We start from the raw sequence: 13,320 nt of genomic DNA on the forward strand, positions 1-13,320 counted from the left end.
GCATCAACAGAACGGTGTTGGTAGTATAAAATTATCTACAGCACCTTGTATTCCCAGGTGGTCTCCCATCCAAGTACTAACCAGGCTCAACACTGCTTAGCTTCCAAGATCAGATGAGATTGGGCGTATCCAGTGTGGTGTGGCTGTAGATGAGCTTTGTGGTTTCTGTTAGAACTTTTCTACTTCTAACTACTGGTTCATAAATGAATACGTTTGATAATGGAATGCATCAACAGAACGGTGTTGGCAGTATAAAAATATCGACAGCACCTTTTATTCCCAGGTGGTCTCCCATCCAAGTACTAACCAGGCCCAACACTGCTTAGCTTCCAAGATCAGATGAGATTGGGCGTATCCAGTGTGGTGTGGCTGTAGATGAGCTTTGTGGTTTCTGTTAGAACTTTTCTACTTCTAACTACTGGTTCATAAATGAATACGTTTGAAAATGGAATGCATCAACAGAACGGTGTTGGCAGGATAAAAATATCTACAGCACCTTGTATTCCCAGGTGGTCTTCCATCCAAGTACTAACCAGGCCCAACACTGCTTAGCTTCCAAGATCAGATGATATTGGGCATATCCAGTGTGGTGTGGCTGTAGATGAGCTTTGTGGTTTCTGTTAGAACTTTTCTACTTCTAACTACTGGTTCATAAATGAATACGTTTGAAAATGGAATGCATCAACAGAACGGTGTTGGCAGTATCAAAATATCTGCAGCACCTTGTATTCCCAGGTGGTCTCCCATCCAAGTACTAACCAGGCCCAACACTGCTTAGCTTCCAAGATCAGATGAGATTGGGCGTATCCAGTGTGGTGTAGCTGTAGATGAGCTTTGTGGTTTTTGTTTGAACTTTTCTACTTCTAACTACTGGTTCATAAATGAATACGTTTGAAAATGGAATGCATCAACAGAACGGTGTTGGCAGTATAAAAATATCTACAGCACCTTGTATTCCCAGGTGGTCTCCCATCCAAATACTAACCAGGCCCAACACTGCTTAGCTTCCAAGATCAGATGAGATTGGGCGTATCCAGTGTAGTGTGGCTGTAGATGAACTTTGTGGTTTCTGTTTGAACTTTTCTACTTCTAACTACTGGTTCATAAATGAATACGTTTTAAAATGGAATGCATCAACAGAACGGTGTTGGCAGTATAAAATTATCTACAGCACCTTGTATTCCCAGGTGGTCTCCCATCCAAGTACTAACCAGGCCCAACACTGCTTAGCTTCCAAGATCAGATGAGATTGGGCGTATCTAGTGTGGTGTGGCTGTAGATGAGCTTTGTGGTTTCTGTTAGAACTTTTCTACTTCTAACTACTGGTTCATAAATGAATACGTTTGAAAATGGAATGCAACAACAGAACGGTGTTGCCAGTATAAAAATATCTACAGCACCTTGTATTCCCAGGTGGTCTCCCATCCAAATACTAACCAGGCCCAACACTGCTTAGCTTCCAAGATCAGATGAGATTGGGCGTATCCAGTGTGGTGTGGCTGTAGATGAACTTTGTGGTTTCTGTTTGAACTTTTCTACTTCTAACTACTGGTTCATAAATGAATACGTTTTAAAATGGAATGCATCAACAGAACGGTGTTGACAGTATAAAATTATCTACAGCACCTTGTATTCCCAGGTGGTCTCCCATCCAAGTACTAACCAGGCCCAACACTGCTTAGCTTCCAAGATCAGATGAGATTGGGCGTATCCAGTGTGGTGTGGCTGTAGATGAGCTTTGTGGTTTCTGTTAGAACTTTTCTACTTCTAACTACTGGTTCATAAATGAATACGTTTGAAAATGGAATGCATCAACAGAACGGTGTTGGCAGTATAAAAATATCTACAGCACCTTTTATTCCCAGGTGGTCTCCCATCCAAGTACTAACCAGGCCCAACACTGCTTAGCTTTCAAGATCAGATGAGATTGGGCGTATCCAGTGTGGTGCGGCTGTAGATGAGCTTTGTGGTTTCTGTTAGAACTTTTCTACTTCTAACTACTGGTTCATAAATGAATACATTTGAAAATTGAATGCATCAACAGAACGGTGTTGGCAGTATAAAAATATCTACAGCACTTTGTATTCCCAGGTGGTCTCCCATCCAAGTACTAACCAGGCCCAACACTGCTTAGCTTCCAAGATCACATGAGATTGGGCGTATCCAGTGTGGTGTGGCTGTAGATGAGCTTTGTGGTTTCTGTTAGAACTTTTCTACTTCTAACTACTGGTTCATAAATGAATACATTTGAAAACTGAATGCATCAACAGAACGGTGTTGGCAGTATAAAAATATCTACAGCACCTTGTATTCCCAGGTGGTCTCCCATCCAAGTACTATCCAGGCCCAACACTGCTTAGCTTCCAAGATCAGATGAGATTGGGCATATCCAGTGTGGTGTTGCTGTAGATGAACTTACTGGTTTCTGTTAGAACTTTTCTACTTCTAACTACTGGTTCATAAATGAATACGTTTGAAAATGGAATGCATCAACAGAACGGTGTTGGTAGTATAAAAATATCTACAGCTCCTTGTATTCCAGGTGGTCTCCCATCCAAGTACTAACCAGGCCCAACACTGCTTAGCTTCCAAGATCAGATGAGACTGGGCGTATCCAGTGTGGTGTGGCTGTAGATGAGCTTTATGGTTTCTGTTAGAACTTTTCTACTTCTAACTACTGGTTCATAAACGAATACGTTTGAAAATGGAATGCATCAACAGAACGGTGTTGGTAGTATAAAAATATCTACAGCACCTTGTATTCCCAGGTGGTCTCCCATCCAAGTACTAACCAGGCCCAACACTGCTTAGCTTCCAAGATCAGATGAGATTGGGCGTATCCAGTGTGGTGTGGCTGTAGATGAGCTTTGTGGTTTCTGTTAGAACTTTTCTACTTCTAACTACTGGTTCATAAATGAATACGTTTGAAAATGGAATGCATCAACAGAACGGTGTTGGCAGTATCAAAATATCTACAGCACCTTGTATTCCCAGGTGGTCTCCCATCCAAGTACTAACCAGGCCCAACACTGCTTAGCTTCCAAGATCAGATGAGATTGGGCGTATCCAGTGTGGTGTGGCTGTAGATGAACTTTGTGGTTTCTGTTTGAACTTTTCTACTTCTAACTACTGGTTCATAAATGAATACGTTTTAAAATGGAATGCATCAACAGAACGGTGTTGGTAGTATAAAAATATCTACAGCACCTTGTATTCCCAGGTGGTCTCCCATCCAAGTACTAACCAGGCCCAACACTGCTTAGCTTCCAAGATCAGATGAGATTGGGCGTATCCAGTGTGGTGTTGCTGTAGATGAATTTTCTGGTTTCTGTTAGAACTTTTCTACTTCTAACTACTGGTTCATAAATGAATACGTTTGAAAATGGAATGCATCAACAGAACGGTGTTGGTAGTATAAAAATATCTACAGCTCCTTGTATTCCAGGTGGTCTCCCATCCAAGTACTAACCAGGCCCAACACTGCTTAGCTTCCAAGATCAGATGAGACTGGGCGTATCCAGTGTGGTGTGGCTGTAGATGAGCTTTGTGGTTTCTGTTAGAACTTTTCTACTTCTAACTACTGGTTCATAAACGAATACGTTTGAAAATGGAATGCATCAACAGAACGGTGTTGGTAGTATAAAAATATCTACAGCACCTTGTATTCCCAGGTGGTCTCCCATCCAAGTACTAACCAGGCCCAACACTGCTTAGCTTCCAAGATCAGATGAGATTGGGCGTATCCAGTGTGGTGTGGCTGTAGATGAGCTTTGTGGTTTCTGTTAGAACTTTTCTACTTCTAACTACTGGTTCATAAATGAATACGTTTGAAAATGGAATGCATCAACAGAACGGTGTTGGCAGTATAAAAATATCTACAGCACCTTGTATTCCCAGGTGGTCTCCCATCCAAGTACTAACCAAGCCCAACACTGCTTAGCTTCCAAGATCAGATGAGATTGGGCGTATCCAGTGTGGTGTTGCTGTAGATGAATTTTCTGGTTTCTGTTAGAACTTTTCTACTTCTAACTACTGGTTCATAAATGAATACGTTTGAAAATGGAATGCATCAACAGAACGGTGTTGGCAGTATAAAAATATCTACGGCACCTTGTATTCCCAGGTGGTCTCCCATCCAAGTACTAACCAGGCCCAACACTGCTTAGCTTCCAAGATCAGATGAGATTGAGCGTATCCAGTGTGGTGTTGCTGTAGATGAACTTACAGGTTTCTGTTAGAACTTTTCTACTTCTAACTACTGGTTCATAAATGAATACGTTTGAAAATGGAATGCATCAACAGAACGGTGTTGGTAGTATAAAAATATCTACAGCTCCTTGTATTCCAGGTGGTCTCCCATCCAAGTACTAACCAGACCCAACACTGCTTAGCTTACAAGATCAGATGAGATTGGGCGTATCCAGTGTGGTGTGGCTGTAGATGAGCTTTATGGTTTCTGTTAGAACTTTTCTACTTCTAACTACTGGTTCATAAACGAATACGTTTGAAAATGGAATGCATCAACAGAACGGTGTTGGTAGTATAAAAATATCTACAGCACCTTGTATTCCCAGGTGGTCTCCCATCCAAGTACTAACCAGGCCCAACACTGCTTAGCTTCCAAGATCAGATGAGATTGGGCGTATCCAGTGTGGTGTTGCTGTAGATGAATTTTCTGGTTTCTGTTAGAACTTTTCTACTTCTAACTACTGGTTCATAAATGAATACGTTTGAAAATGGAATGCATCAACAGAACGGTGTTGGCAGTATAAAAATATCTACAGCACCTTGTATTCCCAGGTGGTCTCCCATCCAAGTACTAACCAGGCTCAACACTGCTTAGCTTCCAAGATCAGATGAGATTGGGCGTATCCAGTGTGGTGTGGCTGTAGATGAGCTTTGTGGTTTCTGTTAGAACTTTTCTACTTCTAACTACTGGTTCATAAATGAATACGTTTGAAAATGGAATGCATCAACAGAACGGTGTTGGTAGTATAAAAATATCTACAGCACCTTGTATTCCCAGGTGATCTCCCATCCAAGTACTAACCAGGCCCAACACTGCTTAGCTTCCAAGATCAGATGAGATTGGGCGTATCCAGTGTGGTGTGGCTGTAGATGAGCTTTGTGGTTTCTGTTAGAACTTTTCTACTTCTAACTACTGGTTCATAAATGAATACATTTGAAAATTGAATGCATCAACAGAACGGTGTTGGCAGTATAAAAATATCTACAGCACCTTGTATTCCCAGGTGGTCTCCCATCCAAGTACTAACCAGGCCCAACACTGCTTAGCTTCCAAGATCAGATGAGATTGGGCGTATCCAGTGTGGTGTGGCTGTAGATGAGCTTTGTGGTTTCTGTTAGAACTTTTCTACTTCTAACTACTGGTTCATAAATGAATACATTTGAAAATTGAATGCATCAACAGAACGGTGTTGGCAGTAAAAAAATATCTACAGCACCTTGTATTCCCAGGTGGTCTCCCATCCAAGTACTATCCAGGCCCAACACTGCTTAGCTTCCAAGATCAGATGAGATTGGGCATATCCAGTGTCGTGTTGCTGTAGATGAACTTACTGGTTTCTGTTAGAACTTTTGTACTTCTAACTACTGGTTCATAAATGAATACGTTTGAAAATGGAATGCATCAACAGAACGGTGTTGGTAGTATAAAAATATCTACAGCTCCTTGTATTCCAGGTGGTCTCCCATCCAAGTACTAACCAGGCCCAACACTGCTTAGCTTCCAAGATCAGATGAGATTGGGCGCATCCAGTGTGGTGTAGCTGTAGATGAGCTTTATGGTTTCTGTTAGAACTTTTCTACTTCTAACTACTGGTTCATAAACGAATACGTTTGAAAATGGAATGCATCAACAGAACGGTGTTGGTAGTATAAAAATATCTACAGCACCTTATATTCCCAGGTGGTCTCCCATCCAAGTACTAACCAGGCCCAACACTGCTTAGCTTCCAAGATCAGATGAGATTGGGCGTATCCAGTGTGGTGTTGCTGTAGATGAGCTTTGTGGTTTCTGTTAGAACTTTTCTACTTCTAACTACTGGTTCATAAATGAATACATTTGAAAATGGAATGCATCAACAGAACGGTGTTGGTAGTATAAAAATATCTACAGCTCCTTGTATTCCAGGTGGTCTCCCATCCAAGTACTAACCAGGACCAACACTGCTTAGCTTCCAAGATCAGATGAGATTGGGCGCATCCAGTGTGGTGTAGCTGTAGATGAGCTTTATGGTTTCTGTTAGAACTTTTCTACTTCTAACTACTGGTTCATAAATGAATACATTTGAAAACTGAATGCATCAACAGAACGGTGTTGGCAGTATAAAAATATCTACAGCACCTTGTATTCCCAGGTGGTCTCCCATCCAAGTACTAACCAGGCCCAACACTGCTTAGCTTCCAAGATCAGATGAGACTGGGCGTATCCAGTGTGGTGTGGCTGTAGATGAGCTTTATGGTTTCTGTTAGAACTTTTCTACTTCTAACTACTGGTTCATAAACGAATACGTTTGAAAATGGAATGCATCAACAGAACGGTGTTGGTAGTATAAAAATATCTACAGCACCTTGTATTCCCAGGTGGTCTCCCATCCAAGTACTAACCAGGCCCAACACTGCTTAGCTTCCAAGATCAGATGAGATTGGGCGTATCCAGTGTGGTGTGGCTGTAGATGAGCTTTGTGGTTTCTGTTAGAACTTTTCTACTTCTAACTACTGGTTCATAAATGAATACGTTTGAAAATGGAATGCATCAACAGAACGGTGTTGGCAGTATCAAAATATCTACAGCACCTTGTATTCCCAGGTGGTCTCCCATCCAAGTACTAACCAGGCCCAACACTGCTTAGCTTCCAAGATCAGATGAGATTGGGCGTATCCAGTGTGGTGTGGCTGTAGATGAACTTTGTGGTTTCTGTTTGAACTTTTCTACTTCTAACTACTGGTTCATAAATGAATACGTTTTAAAATGGAATGCATCAACAGAACGGTGTTGGTAGTATAAAAATATCTACAGCACCTTGTATTCCCAGGTGGTCTCCCATCCAAGTACTAACCAGGCCCAACACTGCTTAGCTTCCAAGATCAGATGAGATTGGGCGTATCCAGTGTGGTGTTGCTGTAGATGAATTTTCTGGTTTCTGTTAGAACTTTTCTACTTCTAACTACTGGTTCATAAATGAATACGTTTGAAAATGGAATGCATCAACAGAACGGTGTTGGTAGTATAAAAATATCTACAGCTCCTTGTATTCCAGGTGGTCTCCCATCCAAGTACTAACCAGGCCCAACACTGCTTAGCTTCCAAGATCAGATGAGACTGGGCGTATCCAGTGTGGTGTGGCTGTAGATGAGCTTTGTGGTTTCTGTTAGAACTTTTCTACTTCTAACTACTGGTTCATAAACGAATACGTTTGAAAATGGAATGCATCAACAGAACGGTGTTGGTAGTATAAAAATATCTACAGCACCTTGTATTCCCAGGTGGTCTCCCATCCAAGTACTAACCAGGCCCAACACTGCTTAGCTTCCAAGATCAGATGAGATTGGGCGTATCCAGTGTGGTGTGGCTGTAGATGAGCTTTGTGGTTTCTGTTAGAACTTTTCTACTTCTAACTACTGGTTCATAAATGAATACGTTTGAAAATGGAATGCATCAACAGAACGGTGTTGGCAGTATAAAAATATCTACAGCACCTTGTATTCCCAGGTGGTCTCCCATCCAAGTACTAACCAAGCCCAACACTGCTTAGCTTCCAAGATCAGATGAGATTGGGCGTATCCAGTGTGGTGTTGCTGTAGATGAATTTTCTGGTTTCTGTTAGAACTTTTCTACTTCTAACTACTGGTTCATAAATGAATACGTTTGAAAATGGAATGCATCAACAGAACGGTGTTGGCAGTATAAAAATATCTACGGCACCTTGTATTCCCAGGTGGTCTCCCATCCAAGTACTAACCAGGCCCAACACTGCTTAGCTTCCAAGATCAGATGAGATTGAGCGTATCCAGTGTGGTGTTGCTGTAGATGAACTTACAGGTTTCTGTTAGAACTTTTCTACTTCTAACTACTGGTTCATAAATGAATACGTTTGAAAATGGAATGCATCAACAGAACGGTGTTGGTAGTATAAAAATATCTACAGCTCCTTGTATTCCAGGTGGTCTCCCATCCAAGTACTAACCAGACCCAACACTGCTTAGCTTACAAGATCAGATGAGATTGGGCGTATCCAGTGTGGTGTGGCTGTAGATGAGCTTTATGGTTTCTGTTAGAACTTTTCTACTTCTAACTACTGGTTCATAAACGAATACGTTTGAAAATGGAATGCATCAACAGAACGGTGTTGGTAGTATAAAAATATCTACAGCACCTTGTATTCCCAGGTGGTCTCCCATCCAAGTACTAACCAGGCCCAACACTGCTTAGCTTCCAAGATCAGATGAGATTGGGCGTATCCAGTGTGGTGTTGCTGTAGATGAATTTTCTGGTTTCTGTTAGAACTTTTCTACTTCTAACTACTGGTTCATAAATGAATACGTTTGAAAATGGAATGCATCAACAGAACGGTGTTGGCAGTATAAAAATATCTACAGCACCTTGTATTCCCAGGTGGTCTCCCATCCAAGTACTAACCAGGCTCAACACTGCTTAGCTTCCAAGATCAGATGAGATTGGGCGTATCCAGTGTGGTGTGGCTGTAGATGAGCTTTGTGGTTTCTGTTAGAACTTTTCTACTTCTAACTACTGGTTCATAAATGAATACGTTTGAAAATGGAATGCATCAACAGAACGGTGTTGGTAGTATAAAAATATCTACAGCACCTTGTATTCCCAGGTGATCTCCCATCCAAGTACTAACCAGGCCCAACACTGCTTAGCTTCCAAGATCAGATGAGATTGGGCGTATCCAGTGTGGTGTGGCTGTAGATGAGCTTTGTGGTTTCTGTTAGAACTTTTCTACTTCTAACTACTGGTTCATAAATGAATACATTTGAAAATTGAATGCATCAACAGAACGGTGTTGGCAGTATAAAAATATCTACAGCACCTTGTATTCCCAGGTGGTCTCCCATCCAAGTACTAACCAGGCCCAACACTGCTTAGCTTCCAAGATCAGATGAGATTGGGCGTATCCAGTGTGGTGTGGCTGTAGATGAGCTTTGTGGTTTCTGTTAGAACTTTTCTACTTCTAACTACTGGTTCATAAATGAATACATTTGAAAATTGAATGCATCAACAGAACGGTGTTGGCAGTAAAAAAATATCTACAGCACCTTGTATTCCCAGGTGGTCTCCCATCCAAGTACTATCCAGGCCCGACACTGCTTAGCTTCCAAGATCAGATGAGATTGGGCATATCCAGTGTCGTGTTGCTGTAGATGAACTTACTGGTTTCTGTTAGAACTTTTGTACTTCTAACTACTGGTTCATAAATGAATACGTGTGAAAATGGAATGCATCAACAGAACGGTGTTGGTAGTATAAAAATATCTACAGCTCCTTGTATTCCAGGTGGTCTCCCATCCAAGTACTAACCAGGCCCAACACTGCTTAGCTTCCAAGATCAGATGAGATTGGGCGCATCCAGTGTGGTGTAGCTGTAGATGAGCTTTATGGTTTCTGTTAGAACTTTTCTACTTCTAACTACTGGTTCATAAACGAATACGTTTGAAAATGGAATGCATCAACAGAACGGTGTTGGTAGTATAAAAATATCTACAGCACCTTATATTCCCAGGTGGTCTCCCATCCAAGTACTAACCAGGCCCAACACTGCTTAGCTTCCAAGATCAGATGAGATTGGGCGTATCCAGTGTGGTGTTGCTGTAGATGAGCTTTGTGGTTTCTGTTAGAACTTTTCTACTTCTAACTACTGGTTCATAAATGAATACATTTGAAAATGGAATGCATCAACAGAACGGTGTTGGTAGTATAAAAATATCTACAGCTCCTTGTATTCCAGGTGGTCTCCCATCCAAGTACTAACCAGGCCCAACACTGCTTAGCTTCCAAGATCAGATGAGATTGGGCGCATCCAGTGTGGTGTAGCTGTAGATGAGCTTTATGGTTTCTGTTAGAACTTTTCTACTTCTAACTACTGGTTCATAAACGAATACGTTTGAAAATGGAATGCATCAACAGAACGGTGTTGGCAGTATAAAAATATCTACAGCACCTTGTATTCCCAGGTGGTCTCCCATCCAAGTACTAACCAGGCCCAACACTGCTTAGCTTCCAAGATCAGATGAGATTGGGCGTATCCAGTGTGGTGTTGCTGTAGATGAATTTTCTGGTTTCTGTTAGAACTTTTCTACTTCTAACTACTGGTTCATAAATGAATACGTTTGAAAATGGAATGCATCAACAGAACGGTGTTGGCAGTATAAAAATATCTACAGCACCTTGTATTCCCAAGTGGTCTCCCATCCAAGTACTAACCAGGCCCAACACTGCTTAGCTTCCAAGATCAGATGAGATTGAGCGTATCCAGTGTGGTGTTGCTGTAGATGAACTTACAGGTTTCTGTTAGAACTTTTCTACTTCTAACTACTGGTTCATAAATGAATACGTTTGAAAATGGAATGCATCAACAGAACGGTGTTGGTAGTATAAAAATATCTACAGCTCCTTGTATTCCAGGTGGTCTCCCATCCAAGTACTAACCAGGCCCAACACTGCTTAGCTTCCAAGATCAGATGAGATTGGGCGTATCCAGTGTGGTGTGGCTGTAGATGAGCTTTATGGTTTTTGTTAGAACTTTTCTACTTCTAACTACTGGTTCATAATCGAATACGTTTGAAAATGGAATGCATCAACAGAACGGTGTTGGTAGTATAAAAATATCTACAGCATCTTGTATTCCCAGGTGGTCTCCCATCCAAGTACTAACCAGGCCCAACACTGCTTAGCTTCCAAGATCAGATGAGATTGGGCGTATCCAGTGTGGTGTTGCTGTAGATGAATTTTCTGGTTTCTGTTAGAACTTTTCTACTTCTAACTACTGGTTCATAAATGAATACGTTTGAAAATGGAATGCATCAACAGAACGGTGTTGGTAGTATAAAAATATCTACAGCTCCTTGTATTCCAGGTGGTCTCCCATCCAAGTACTAACCAGGCCCAACACTGCTTAGCTTCCAAGATCAGATGAGACTGGGCGTATCCAGTGTGGTGTGGCTGTAGATGAGCTTTGTGGTTTCTGTTAGAACTTTTCTACTTCTAACTACTGGTTCATAAATGAATACGTTTGAAAAAGGAATGCATCAACAGAACGATGTTGGCAGTATCAAAATATCTACAGCACCTTGTATTCCCAGGTGGTCTCCCATCCAAGTACTAACCAGGCCCAACACTGCTTAGCTTCCAAGATCAGATGAGATTGAGCGTATCCAGTGTGGTGTTGCTGTAGATGAACTTAAAGGTTTCTGTTAGAACTTTTCTACTTCTAACTACTGGTTCATAAATGAATACGTTTGAAAATGGAATGCATCAACAGAACGGTGTTGGTAGTATAAAAATATCTACAGCTCCTTATATTCCAGGTGGTCTCCCATCCAAGTACTAACCAGACCCAACACTGCATAGCTTACAAGATCAGATGAGATTGGGCGTATCCAGTGTGGTGTTGCTGTAGATGAACTTAAAGGTTTCTGTTAGAACTTTTCTACTTCTAACTACTGGTTCATAAATGAATACGTTTGAAAATGGAATGCATCAACAGAACGGTGTTGGTAGTATAAAAATATCTACAGCTCCTTGTATTCCAGGTGGTCTCCCATCCAAGTACTAACCAGACCCAACACTGCTTAGCTTACAAGATCAGATGAGATTGGGCGTATCCAGTGTGGTGTGGCTGTAGATGAGCTTTATGGTTTCTGTTAGAACTTTTCTACTTCTAACTACTGGTTCATAAACGAATACGTTTGAAAATGGAATGCATCAACAGAACGGTGTTGGTAGTATAAAAATATCTACAGCACCTTGTATTCCCAGGTGGTCTCCCATCCAAGTACTAACCAGGCCCAACACTGCTTAGCTTCCAAGATCAGATGAGATTGGGCGTATCCAGTGTGGTGTGGCTGTAGATGAGCTTTGTGGTTTCTGTTAGAACTTTTCTACTTCTAACTACTGGTTCATAAATGAATACATTTGAAAATTGAATGCATCAACAGAACGGTGTTGGCAGTAAAAAAATATCTACAGCACCTTGTATTCCCAGGTGGTCTCCGATCCAAGTACTATCCAGGCCCAACACTGCTTAGCTTCCAAGATCAGATGAGATTGCGCATATCCAGTGTGGTGTTGCTGTAGATGAACTTACTGGTTTCTGTTAGAACTTTTGTACTTCTAACTACTGGTTCATAAATGAATACGTTTGAAAATGGAATGCATCAACAGAACGGTGTTGGTAGTATAAAAATATCTACAGCTCCTTGTATTCCAGGTGGTCTCCCATCCAAGTACTAACCAGGCCCAACACTGCTTAGCTTCCAAGATCAGATGAGATTGGGCGTATCCAGTGTGGTGTGGCTGTAGATGAGCTTTATGGTTTCTGTTAGAACTTTTCTACTTCTAACTACTGGTTCATAAACGAATACGTTTGAAAATGGAATGCATCAACAGAACGGTGTTGGTAGTATAAAAATATCTACAGCACCTTATATTCCCAGGTGGTCTCCCATCCAAGTACTAACCAGGCCCAACACTGCTTAGCTTCCAAGATCAGATGAGATTGGGCGTATCCAGTGCGGTGTTGCTGTAGATGAGCTTTGTGGTTTCTGTTAGAACTTTTCTACTTCTAACTACTGGTTCATAAATGAATACGTTTGAAAATGGAATGCATCAACAGAACGGTGTTGGCAGTATAAAAATATCTACAGCACCTTGTATTCCCAGGTGGTCTCCCATCCAAGTACTAACCAGGCCCAACACTGCTTAGCTTCCAAGATCAGATGAGATTGGGTGTATCCAGTGTGGTGTTGCTGTAGATGAATTTTCTGGTTTCTGTTAGAACTTTTCTACTTCTAACTACTGGTTCATAAATGAATACGTTTGAAAATGGAATGCATCAACAGAACGGTGTTGGCAGTATAAAAATATCTACAGCACCTTGTATTCCCAGGTGGTCTCCCATCCAAGTACTAACCAGGCCCAACACTGCTTAGCTTCCAAGATCAGATGAGATTGAGCGTATCCAGTGTGGTGTTGCTGTAGATGAACTTACAGGTTTCTGTTAGAACTTTTCTACTTCTAACTACTGGTTCATAAATGAATACGTTTGAAAATGGAAT

General features: G+C 41.4%; 41 non-coding genes and 18 pseudogenes across 41 annotated transcripts; all 59 read right to left on the reverse strand.

Moving 5' to 3' along the window:
• Window positions 1-32: 32 nt before the first annotated feature.
• On the reverse strand, window positions 33-151 carry LOC135065916 (5S ribosomal RNA). The gene has a single exon (XR_010252183.1). It is a non-coding gene; the product is annotated as a 5S ribosomal RNA (ribosomal RNA).
• Window positions 152-258: 107 nt separating this feature from the next.
• Window positions 259-377, reverse strand: LOC135068560 (5S ribosomal RNA). The gene has a single exon (XR_010254756.1). It is a non-coding gene; the product is annotated as a 5S ribosomal RNA (ribosomal RNA).
• Window positions 378-484: 107 nt separating this feature from the next.
• On the reverse strand, window positions 485-603 carry LOC134890209 (5S ribosomal RNA; annotated as a pseudogene).
• A 107-nt stretch (window positions 604-710) lies between these two features.
• Window positions 711-829, reverse strand: LOC135067610 (5S ribosomal RNA). The gene has a single exon (XR_010253821.1). It is a non-coding gene; the product is annotated as a 5S ribosomal RNA (ribosomal RNA).
• A 107-nt stretch (window positions 830-936) lies between these two features.
• LOC135067997 (5S ribosomal RNA) lies at window positions 937-1,055 on the reverse strand. Its single transcript, XR_010254207.1, has one exon. It is a non-coding gene; the product is annotated as a 5S ribosomal RNA (ribosomal RNA).
• A 107-nt stretch (window positions 1,056-1,162) lies between these two features.
• Window positions 1,163-1,281, reverse strand: LOC135063063 (5S ribosomal RNA). The gene has a single exon (XR_010249403.1). It is a non-coding gene; the product is annotated as a 5S ribosomal RNA (ribosomal RNA).
• Window positions 1,282-1,388: 107 nt separating this feature from the next.
• Window positions 1,389-1,507, reverse strand: LOC135061887 (5S ribosomal RNA). Its single transcript, XR_010248253.1, has one exon. It is a non-coding gene; the product is annotated as a 5S ribosomal RNA (ribosomal RNA).
• Window positions 1,508-1,614: 107 nt separating this feature from the next.
• On the reverse strand, window positions 1,615-1,733 carry LOC134885466 (5S ribosomal RNA). The gene has a single exon (XR_010169579.1). It is a non-coding gene; the product is annotated as a 5S ribosomal RNA (ribosomal RNA).
• Window positions 1,734-1,840: 107 nt separating this feature from the next.
• LOC134886515 (5S ribosomal RNA) lies at window positions 1,841-1,959 on the reverse strand. The gene has a single exon (XR_010170595.1). It is a non-coding gene; the product is annotated as a 5S ribosomal RNA (ribosomal RNA).
• Window positions 1,960-2,066: 107 nt separating this feature from the next.
• LOC135070518 (5S ribosomal RNA) lies at window positions 2,067-2,185 on the reverse strand. Its single transcript, XR_010256680.1, has one exon. It is a non-coding gene; the product is annotated as a 5S ribosomal RNA (ribosomal RNA).
• A 107-nt stretch (window positions 2,186-2,292) lies between these two features.
• Window positions 2,293-2,411, reverse strand: LOC135065965 (5S ribosomal RNA). Its single transcript, XR_010252229.1, has one exon. It is a non-coding gene; the product is annotated as a 5S ribosomal RNA (ribosomal RNA).
• Window positions 2,412-2,518: 107 nt separating this feature from the next.
• On the reverse strand, window positions 2,519-2,636 carry LOC134892152 (5S ribosomal RNA; annotated as a pseudogene).
• Window positions 2,637-2,743: 107 nt separating this feature from the next.
• Window positions 2,744-2,862, reverse strand: LOC134885477 (5S ribosomal RNA). The gene has a single exon (XR_010169590.1). It is a non-coding gene; the product is annotated as a 5S ribosomal RNA (ribosomal RNA).
• A 107-nt stretch (window positions 2,863-2,969) lies between these two features.
• LOC134885489 (5S ribosomal RNA) lies at window positions 2,970-3,088 on the reverse strand. The gene has a single exon (XR_010169601.1). It is a non-coding gene; the product is annotated as a 5S ribosomal RNA (ribosomal RNA).
• Window positions 3,089-3,195: 107 nt separating this feature from the next.
• On the reverse strand, window positions 3,196-3,314 carry LOC135059803 (5S ribosomal RNA). Its single transcript, XR_010246201.1, has one exon. It is a non-coding gene; the product is annotated as a 5S ribosomal RNA (ribosomal RNA).
• A 107-nt stretch (window positions 3,315-3,421) lies between these two features.
• Window positions 3,422-3,539, reverse strand: LOC134892153 (5S ribosomal RNA; annotated as a pseudogene).
• A 107-nt stretch (window positions 3,540-3,646) lies between these two features.
• LOC134885501 (5S ribosomal RNA) lies at window positions 3,647-3,765 on the reverse strand. Its single transcript, XR_010169613.1, has one exon. It is a non-coding gene; the product is annotated as a 5S ribosomal RNA (ribosomal RNA).
• Window positions 3,766-3,872: 107 nt separating this feature from the next.
• Window positions 3,873-3,991, reverse strand: LOC135063535 (5S ribosomal RNA). Its single transcript, XR_010249863.1, has one exon. It is a non-coding gene; the product is annotated as a 5S ribosomal RNA (ribosomal RNA).
• Window positions 3,992-4,098: 107 nt separating this feature from the next.
• Window positions 4,099-4,217, reverse strand: LOC134884883 (5S ribosomal RNA). Its single transcript, XR_010169014.1, has one exon. It is a non-coding gene; the product is annotated as a 5S ribosomal RNA (ribosomal RNA).
• Window positions 4,218-4,324: 107 nt separating this feature from the next.
• On the reverse strand, window positions 4,325-4,442 carry LOC134895216 (5S ribosomal RNA; annotated as a pseudogene).
• Window positions 4,443-4,549: 107 nt separating this feature from the next.
• Window positions 4,550-4,668, reverse strand: LOC135059804 (5S ribosomal RNA). The gene has a single exon (XR_010246202.1). It is a non-coding gene; the product is annotated as a 5S ribosomal RNA (ribosomal RNA).
• A 107-nt stretch (window positions 4,669-4,775) lies between these two features.
• On the reverse strand, window positions 4,776-4,894 carry LOC135065917 (5S ribosomal RNA). The gene has a single exon (XR_010252184.1). It is a non-coding gene; the product is annotated as a 5S ribosomal RNA (ribosomal RNA).
• Window positions 4,895-5,001: 107 nt separating this feature from the next.
• On the reverse strand, window positions 5,002-5,120 carry LOC135061576 (5S ribosomal RNA). The gene has a single exon (XR_010247954.1). It is a non-coding gene; the product is annotated as a 5S ribosomal RNA (ribosomal RNA).
• A 107-nt stretch (window positions 5,121-5,227) lies between these two features.
• LOC134885512 (5S ribosomal RNA) lies at window positions 5,228-5,346 on the reverse strand. Its single transcript, XR_010169624.1, has one exon. It is a non-coding gene; the product is annotated as a 5S ribosomal RNA (ribosomal RNA).
• Window positions 5,347-5,453: 107 nt separating this feature from the next.
• LOC134888116 (5S ribosomal RNA) lies at window positions 5,454-5,572 on the reverse strand (annotated as a pseudogene).
• Window positions 5,573-5,679: 107 nt separating this feature from the next.
• Window positions 5,680-5,797, reverse strand: LOC134890355 (5S ribosomal RNA; annotated as a pseudogene).
• A 107-nt stretch (window positions 5,798-5,904) lies between these two features.
• LOC135063641 (5S ribosomal RNA) lies at window positions 5,905-6,023 on the reverse strand. Its single transcript, XR_010249966.1, has one exon. It is a non-coding gene; the product is annotated as a 5S ribosomal RNA (ribosomal RNA).
• Window positions 6,024-6,130: 107 nt separating this feature from the next.
• Window positions 6,131-6,248, reverse strand: LOC134890536 (5S ribosomal RNA; annotated as a pseudogene).
• A 107-nt stretch (window positions 6,249-6,355) lies between these two features.
• Window positions 6,356-6,474, reverse strand: LOC135061134 (5S ribosomal RNA). Its single transcript, XR_010247525.1, has one exon. It is a non-coding gene; the product is annotated as a 5S ribosomal RNA (ribosomal RNA).
• A 107-nt stretch (window positions 6,475-6,581) lies between these two features.
• On the reverse strand, window positions 6,582-6,700 carry LOC134885523 (5S ribosomal RNA). Its single transcript, XR_010169635.1, has one exon. It is a non-coding gene; the product is annotated as a 5S ribosomal RNA (ribosomal RNA).
• Window positions 6,701-6,807: 107 nt separating this feature from the next.
• LOC134885534 (5S ribosomal RNA) lies at window positions 6,808-6,926 on the reverse strand. Its single transcript, XR_010169647.1, has one exon. It is a non-coding gene; the product is annotated as a 5S ribosomal RNA (ribosomal RNA).
• A 107-nt stretch (window positions 6,927-7,033) lies between these two features.
• LOC135059805 (5S ribosomal RNA) lies at window positions 7,034-7,152 on the reverse strand. Its single transcript, XR_010246203.1, has one exon. It is a non-coding gene; the product is annotated as a 5S ribosomal RNA (ribosomal RNA).
• Window positions 7,153-7,259: 107 nt separating this feature from the next.
• On the reverse strand, window positions 7,260-7,377 carry LOC134892154 (5S ribosomal RNA; annotated as a pseudogene).
• A 107-nt stretch (window positions 7,378-7,484) lies between these two features.
• Window positions 7,485-7,603, reverse strand: LOC134885545 (5S ribosomal RNA). The gene has a single exon (XR_010169658.1). It is a non-coding gene; the product is annotated as a 5S ribosomal RNA (ribosomal RNA).
• A 107-nt stretch (window positions 7,604-7,710) lies between these two features.
• Window positions 7,711-7,829, reverse strand: LOC135063536 (5S ribosomal RNA). The gene has a single exon (XR_010249864.1). It is a non-coding gene; the product is annotated as a 5S ribosomal RNA (ribosomal RNA).
• Window positions 7,830-7,936: 107 nt separating this feature from the next.
• On the reverse strand, window positions 7,937-8,055 carry LOC134884884 (5S ribosomal RNA). The gene has a single exon (XR_010169015.1). It is a non-coding gene; the product is annotated as a 5S ribosomal RNA (ribosomal RNA).
• Window positions 8,056-8,162: 107 nt separating this feature from the next.
• Window positions 8,163-8,280, reverse strand: LOC134895217 (5S ribosomal RNA; annotated as a pseudogene).
• Window positions 8,281-8,387: 107 nt separating this feature from the next.
• Window positions 8,388-8,506, reverse strand: LOC135059806 (5S ribosomal RNA). The gene has a single exon (XR_010246204.1). It is a non-coding gene; the product is annotated as a 5S ribosomal RNA (ribosomal RNA).
• A 107-nt stretch (window positions 8,507-8,613) lies between these two features.
• Window positions 8,614-8,732, reverse strand: LOC135065918 (5S ribosomal RNA). The gene has a single exon (XR_010252185.1). It is a non-coding gene; the product is annotated as a 5S ribosomal RNA (ribosomal RNA).
• A 107-nt stretch (window positions 8,733-8,839) lies between these two features.
• Window positions 8,840-8,958, reverse strand: LOC135061577 (5S ribosomal RNA). The gene has a single exon (XR_010247955.1). It is a non-coding gene; the product is annotated as a 5S ribosomal RNA (ribosomal RNA).
• A 107-nt stretch (window positions 8,959-9,065) lies between these two features.
• LOC134885557 (5S ribosomal RNA) lies at window positions 9,066-9,184 on the reverse strand. Its single transcript, XR_010169669.1, has one exon. It is a non-coding gene; the product is annotated as a 5S ribosomal RNA (ribosomal RNA).
• A 107-nt stretch (window positions 9,185-9,291) lies between these two features.
• LOC134889546 (5S ribosomal RNA) lies at window positions 9,292-9,410 on the reverse strand (annotated as a pseudogene).
• Window positions 9,411-9,517: 107 nt separating this feature from the next.
• LOC134890356 (5S ribosomal RNA) lies at window positions 9,518-9,635 on the reverse strand (annotated as a pseudogene).
• A 107-nt stretch (window positions 9,636-9,742) lies between these two features.
• On the reverse strand, window positions 9,743-9,861 carry LOC135063642 (5S ribosomal RNA). Its single transcript, XR_010249967.1, has one exon. It is a non-coding gene; the product is annotated as a 5S ribosomal RNA (ribosomal RNA).
• A 107-nt stretch (window positions 9,862-9,968) lies between these two features.
• Window positions 9,969-10,086, reverse strand: LOC134890357 (5S ribosomal RNA; annotated as a pseudogene).
• A 107-nt stretch (window positions 10,087-10,193) lies between these two features.
• Window positions 10,194-10,312, reverse strand: LOC135059807 (5S ribosomal RNA). The gene has a single exon (XR_010246205.1). It is a non-coding gene; the product is annotated as a 5S ribosomal RNA (ribosomal RNA).
• A 107-nt stretch (window positions 10,313-10,419) lies between these two features.
• On the reverse strand, window positions 10,420-10,538 carry LOC135066760 (5S ribosomal RNA). The gene has a single exon (XR_010253001.1). It is a non-coding gene; the product is annotated as a 5S ribosomal RNA (ribosomal RNA).
• Window positions 10,539-10,645: 107 nt separating this feature from the next.
• LOC134889245 (5S ribosomal RNA) lies at window positions 10,646-10,763 on the reverse strand (annotated as a pseudogene).
• Window positions 10,764-10,870: 107 nt separating this feature from the next.
• LOC135070062 (5S ribosomal RNA) lies at window positions 10,871-10,989 on the reverse strand. Its single transcript, XR_010256236.1, has one exon. It is a non-coding gene; the product is annotated as a 5S ribosomal RNA (ribosomal RNA).
• Window positions 10,990-11,096: 107 nt separating this feature from the next.
• LOC134892156 (5S ribosomal RNA) lies at window positions 11,097-11,214 on the reverse strand (annotated as a pseudogene).
• Window positions 11,215-11,321: 107 nt separating this feature from the next.
• Window positions 11,322-11,440, reverse strand: LOC135064914 (5S ribosomal RNA). The gene has a single exon (XR_010251210.1). It is a non-coding gene; the product is annotated as a 5S ribosomal RNA (ribosomal RNA).
• Window positions 11,441-11,547: 107 nt separating this feature from the next.
• On the reverse strand, window positions 11,548-11,665 carry LOC134897892 (5S ribosomal RNA; annotated as a pseudogene).
• Window positions 11,666-11,772: 107 nt separating this feature from the next.
• Window positions 11,773-11,890, reverse strand: LOC134895218 (5S ribosomal RNA; annotated as a pseudogene).
• A 107-nt stretch (window positions 11,891-11,997) lies between these two features.
• LOC134885568 (5S ribosomal RNA) lies at window positions 11,998-12,116 on the reverse strand. Its single transcript, XR_010169680.1, has one exon. It is a non-coding gene; the product is annotated as a 5S ribosomal RNA (ribosomal RNA).
• Window positions 12,117-12,223: 107 nt separating this feature from the next.
• LOC134893490 (5S ribosomal RNA) lies at window positions 12,224-12,342 on the reverse strand (annotated as a pseudogene).
• Window positions 12,343-12,449: 107 nt separating this feature from the next.
• LOC134889246 (5S ribosomal RNA) lies at window positions 12,450-12,567 on the reverse strand (annotated as a pseudogene).
• Window positions 12,568-12,674: 107 nt separating this feature from the next.
• LOC135064226 (5S ribosomal RNA) lies at window positions 12,675-12,793 on the reverse strand. Its single transcript, XR_010250537.1, has one exon. It is a non-coding gene; the product is annotated as a 5S ribosomal RNA (ribosomal RNA).
• A 107-nt stretch (window positions 12,794-12,900) lies between these two features.
• LOC134901004 (5S ribosomal RNA) lies at window positions 12,901-13,019 on the reverse strand. The gene has a single exon (XR_010174502.1). It is a non-coding gene; the product is annotated as a 5S ribosomal RNA (ribosomal RNA).
• A 107-nt stretch (window positions 13,020-13,126) lies between these two features.
• On the reverse strand, window positions 13,127-13,245 carry LOC135064915 (5S ribosomal RNA). The gene has a single exon (XR_010251211.1). It is a non-coding gene; the product is annotated as a 5S ribosomal RNA (ribosomal RNA).
• Between the last annotated feature and the right edge of the window lie 75 nt (window positions 13,246-13,320).

The sequence above is a fragment of the Pseudophryne corroboree genome, chromosome 3 (assembly GCF_028390025.1).
Source record: "Pseudophryne corroboree isolate aPseCor3 chromosome 3, aPseCor3.hap2, whole genome shotgun sequence".
Lineage (NCBI taxonomy): Eukaryota > Metazoa > Chordata > Amphibia > Anura > Myobatrachidae > Pseudophryne > Pseudophryne corroboree.